The sequence below is a fragment of the Sus scrofa genome, chromosome 15 (assembly GCF_000003025.6).
Source record: "Sus scrofa isolate TJ Tabasco breed Duroc chromosome 15, Sscrofa11.1, whole genome shotgun sequence".
In the NCBI taxonomy this organism is placed as follows: Eukaryota; Metazoa; Chordata; class Mammalia; order Artiodactyla; family Suidae; genus Sus; species Sus scrofa.
Window position 1 is genome coordinate 127,441,974 of NC_010457.5, and position 5,755 is coordinate 127,447,728.

A 5,755-nucleotide genomic window follows, 5' to 3' on the forward strand; every position below is an offset into this window, starting at 1 on the left:
TGACTGGATACTGGAAAGCCAACCCTCTATCAATATTGCCTCATAAACATTTCTTGAATCTGTATACCTTTGTCCATCTCGTTGCTTCTTTCTTAGTTATATCTACTGCCACATCTTATTTTGGGCCTTAAACACCCTCTTAACTACTCTAAGCAGAGCCATCCTGAAATGTCCTCTATTTTTTCTTACTGCTTGATACAAAATTATATGCAATCATATTGCTCCCCCTGCTTAGAAATCTTCAGTGATCTACTGCTTTTAGAATGAGAATAGAATTTAATATGCCTGGTGTGATCCAGTCTCTAAGTCTCTACCAGTCTCGTTCTATACCAATGTTTTCATTCTAGCTGAACAGGGCTTTTCTTAAGCTTTTATCTTATCATGCTCCTTTCCACTACAGGGCTTTAGTGCATGAAATGCCCTGTGTATTGGATGTTCTTTTCTCTCTGCTAAGCCTATCCTTCCTTCTCATTTTTCAGACCTACTTCAAACATCCCTAGCTCAGAGACATATAGTGGATTCACCTGACTTGATCAGGTCATCCAAAACCATGTCCTTTTTTCTTTTCTTTTTTTTTTTTTTTTAATCTTTCATATAATTTATTTGAAAAGACGCTGAATTTGTTCCCAAGAACAGTTTTTAAAAAGCCATTCAGGGAGTTCCCGTCGTGGCGCAGTGGTTAACGAATCCGACTAGGAACCATGAGGTTGCGGGTTCGATCCCTGGCCTTGCTCAGTGGGTTAACGATCCGGCGTTGCGGTGGTGAGCTGTGGTGTAGGTTGCAGACGCGGCTCGGATCCCGCATTGCTGTGGCTCTGGAGTAGGCCGGTGGCTACAGCTCCGATTCAACCCCTAGCCTGGGAACCTCCATATGCCGCGGGAGCGGCCCAAGAAATAGCAACAGTGACAACAACAACAACAAAGACAAAAAAGACAAAAGACAAAAAAAAAAAAAAAAAAAAAAAAAAAAAAGCCATTCAGGACCCAATTGTGTTTAAATTCATATCCTTCCCAGATATAGAGTTTAAGTTTGCAGATATGTCAGTGGTTGAGCCGTGCAGGGTACTTTGCCTGCTGTGGGTTCTCACAGTAGTTTCCACTCCATTTGGCTTGTTCTTTTTGCAGAGAAGAGAGCCCCGGCTTGTATCTACCACTAGGAGCCTCGTGCAGATGCAGTGTTTCCTGACTTTCTCATACCACACCAAGTGCAGCCTGTGTCCCAGGCAGCTGACAGCTGCTGAAGGGGCACCTGTCTGCGGTTAGGACTCCTGCTCTCTCAGGGCTACAGGTCTTTCACTGATGCTTTTGGCAGATGAGTCTGGAGTGTCTGGAAGATGAAGGGAGCGGGGCTGGGCACATCTTTCACTAGTAATCTAACTTGTATTTCTGAAAACCAGAAATGAAAGAAAGTGTCCAGAAAAATGTAAGCACAGTTTAGGCTCCATTTTAGGGGAAGCATGAACATTGGTTTTTTTCTTTTTTTTGGCTATTCCAGGGCATATGGAGTTCCCTGGTCATAAGCTGCAGTTTTGGATCTATGAGGCAGCTGCCACAAAGCTGGATCCTTTAACTCATTGTGCCAGGCTGGGGATCCAAGATCCAACCTGTGTCCCACTGCTATAGAGATGCCGCCGATCCTGTTGCACCACAGCTGAACTCCAAGAACATATCTTAGATGGGACTTAAATGAATAAAAAAATTCTCTAAGACTTATACTTTTAAGTCCTTAGTCCATAAAGCTTCATAAAAAACAATTCAGTTTTGGCCTGGGCTCACTGAGAGGTCAAGAGGCTGCTCCCAACTTCATCAGCTTTCATTCATTTCCAGTTTCCAGACATACAAGTTAGATTAATACAAGTTAGATTATTGGCTGCTTGACTGGTGAGAGAGGAAGACGTGCCCCGGCCCCTCCCTTCCTATTCCCCGCATTCCAGACGGATCTCCAGAAGCATCAGGAAAGGGCCGGAGGTTAGAGATGGAGCTTGATGAGTTCGTCACTGACCGCAGAGGGCGTCAACAACCCCAGGTCCCTGAAGAGCAGTGTGATCAAGGAAGGGCGGTGTAGTCAACCCATGGGTGCTCCTCTTTGAGATCCTGTCCGGCCTGCACAGACTTCAGAGTATCTGCCTTGTACTTAAACTTACCTGGGGCGTCTTGCTGATTTAGTGGGAAGAGCCGTACAAACTTGAAACTCTGCAACAACATAAAAAGGCTTGTTCTGTGCTTTGGCGCATACGGCCATCTGGTTGGTTCCAACCTTGTTAATCATTCCTCCGTTTTCAACTCCTTCAGCGCCAACTACGACGAGATCCACTTTCTCCATGATGTAGCCAGCAGCAGCATCCAGGACCACAGGGACGGGGACATTGAGATGGCAGAGGGCTTTGGCCATTTTCTTACCTGACAAGTCAGGCTGTGACTCTGTAATGTATACACTGAAACGCTTCTTGGCTGCCACGGCTGCTTCCAAGACTCTCAGGACCACTCTGGAGTAGGCGTGAGTTCGTATTCTCGCCCCATCTTTGATGAAAGTATGGCACATATCTGCAATTGTCTTTCTCGACAGTGATATTCTCCTGAGAAAAATCTCTCCCCGCTCAATCACGATCTTTTTACATTTGGAGTAATCAGAGTATTCCAGGGAGGTAAAGGCCGATGAAGCGCAGGAGGAGCTCCCTGCTGGAGGGCACGGCCACAGAAGAGTCCACGCCACACAGGGTCTCTGTGGCACTGGTGAGATTCGCTCTCAGGCCCTGGATTGTCTCCCCTTTATCTCTCTTCAAGACTCCAGCAAAGTCCAGATGGCAGCTACTGCTGAGGCCATATTAGGATCTTCTTCCATTTGAGAGGTAAAGTATTCAATTAACTTTCACATATGAGGAAATCAAGGCTTCGAAGACCTGCACACTTCGTCCGAAGTCTCACTTTCTCGGAAGAGGGCACTGGAAGCCTTGGAGAGGGGGTGTCCAGGGATGCCCCCAGGACCTGTTCCCTGGATACAGGAGCAGCGAGAGGGTTTTAGTTGTGACCAGAGGAACCACATCCAGCCAAGCAGCCAGAGCTTGAAAAGTGACCACTCTCGGAGCTCAGTCTGGGTGTGTGAGGTGAAGGGATCCCTGGGCATCTCCGCTTTGGCCCAGCAGGCCCGTCGCGTTCCGATTTACTCTTGCCATCCACGGTGCCCTCCGGCCCGCGGAGCGCAAAGGACCCAGAACCGCATGCGATGTCTTGTCCTTTTTTCTTTTTAGTTAGCTGTTGTCACAGTCACAATTCTTCTATTTGTGTATGAGTATTTGACTACTGTAAATCTCCCTCAACAGTTTATAAACTCTACTTTTGAATTTGTACACCTTTATTCACCTCCTACCTTGACATATTATAGGTTTTTAAAAAATATTGCTGAGTGAATAAGTGAATTGAGAAAGCCAGAACATCAAAGCAATTTGAACAAAACTCAGTAGTCGTGTTAATATACAAAATACCTCCGGGCATGAATAAGGAGCCCCAAGCATTTAGGAGAAGATACATTGGCAAAAATAACATACTTCAATAATAAAAATGATACAGATTTAATTATAGGAAATGGTGAATTACAGTTGTCTATAATTAACAAAATCATGTAATGGAAAATCTGTTGCCTGGAATATAAGCTAGACAATGAAGAGAGAGAGAAACAGAGACAGAGAGATTGAGAGACTCCAGTTTTCTGGAGAGTTGATTACAGACTCTCCAGAGTCTGTAACAAATCTTATTAACAAATTTACTAGCTCATAAGTGAAGAGTAATTTAAAATGACACATAGCCTTGTTTAATTCCCTGTGCTTGAGTGTAGGTGAGAGGTGTAACCGGCTTCTAATCAATATAACATAGCAAAAGTAAAAATATTTTGCAGCTTTAAATAAGACCCCCCTCCTTTGTTAATCAAAGGGCCTGACCTAATCAGAAGAGTCCAATAAAAGAAGATTTGGAGGTTGACTTTGGAGAAAGTCAGAGATTCTTCTGCAAGTTCTGCAGAAACAAACTACCATGTAAACTATGGAAAGTGACAGGTAACTGCAGTGTCCTTTAGCTGCCAGGAACCTCAGTCCTACAACCAGAAAGAATTAACTAATCAGCACATGGATTCATTGAACTCTATGAAATTGCCATTATTTTATGTGACAAAAAAATGGTTAAGCATCAGGAATTTCATGTGGTTGAACTTATACAAAATATATTCCAAATAATATGATTAGTGATCCGTATTAGTTATTTGTAGTCACATAATGTTACAACAAACTCAGTGGCTTAACCTCGCACCACTCTGTTGTCTCACTCATTCTATAGGTCAGAAATCAAAGCATAGAATAGATAGGTTCTCTGCTCAGGTTTCATAATTGAAATCAAGATATTGATTCAATATCTCACCTGGAGCTCAAGGTTCTCTTCCATCTCCTGTGAATCTGTGTATGTTTGCTCTTTTATTTTCTTCATTAGGTATTAAAGAACTATGTTAGATGGATACATGGATTGAAAGGACTTTACCTGATTATAATTGATGAGCCATGATTTAGCATACAAAGGCAAGGTAAATAGTATCCCTTAGTGGAAGATACCTTAAGACATAGTCCACTAGGCATAAACTATTTGTTATTTATTATCATTGGATAATGAGAAAACTAACTGAATCTTTTCATAAAGTATCTGAATTTCTCTTGGTAAAATAATAAGCCATAATAATATCTTTAGTATTAACTGAAAGACATTCTGATGCATAAATCTTTACAATTTAACTTACGTAAAAATTCAAGCTTACCATGTTTTACTCAGAACTAAAAACCGAATTGGAGACTACCTACCAAATGTCATGTGCTTTACTGCTTCCTTATACAGAGGTGATATATTTTTCTATAAACTTATAAAACATGAACACAGCTAACCTAAAGTACATGTGAATAGAGTCTATAAGAAAATGATGCCTTAGTGATTGCTTAAGCATCTGGCAGGAAAAAACTAGTAATTATGATTCAAGTCATTTTATTTTTTGAAATATTCCTGGCATTATACATGAAACATGTGAAAAGAAACTAATTGCTTTGTAAGGATAGCTATATCTTAACCATAAAAATAATTTAGTTTTTATTTCCTTTTAAGTGAGTATTCAGAAAAAATATTCAAATGTGAAATAAATTTAGATTTTAAAAAAGTATAGGAAAATATTATGGTAAATAGAGATCATTAGTTTCATGAGGAAGCATAAGTTCCTCTTGTTTCAGAAAGACATGATACAACATTCCCTTTCATTTTATTTCATTTAATTTTTCTTTCCTCCTACCCTTCTTACCTTCCTTTTCCTCCCTTCCTCCTTCCCTCTCTCCTCCCTTCCTTCCTTTTGTCCTTCCAAAAATATTTATTGAGCCTCTACTACATGCCAAGGTACTAGGGATGCAGTAAACAAAATAGACACAATCCCCGCCCTCATATAGTATATATTCTACCTGGGAAGACAAACATGTAAATATAATATCAAAAATAAATAATGTGAACTCCAACAGGTGAGGATGATGGAGGTTGCTATTTTAAATACTCAAAGAATTACCTGTTGGAACATTCTGGGGATAGAGTGAAGGCCATTTTGCTTTTGTCTTGTTTTGTTTTGTTCTTTTAATTCACTTAGCCCAGGAAAGGCAAGGTGACTCTTCTCTTTGCAGCTTTTTAGGCTCTCCTTTGCACTTTCTGATTAAGATAAGGAATCTTAGAATATACATATATGCGT

The 5,755-nt window shown here is 41.0% G+C and overlaps 1 pseudogene; it reads right to left on the reverse strand.

The window, feature by feature from the left end:
- On the reverse strand, nt 1,955-2,860 carry LOC100511416 (annotated as a pseudogene).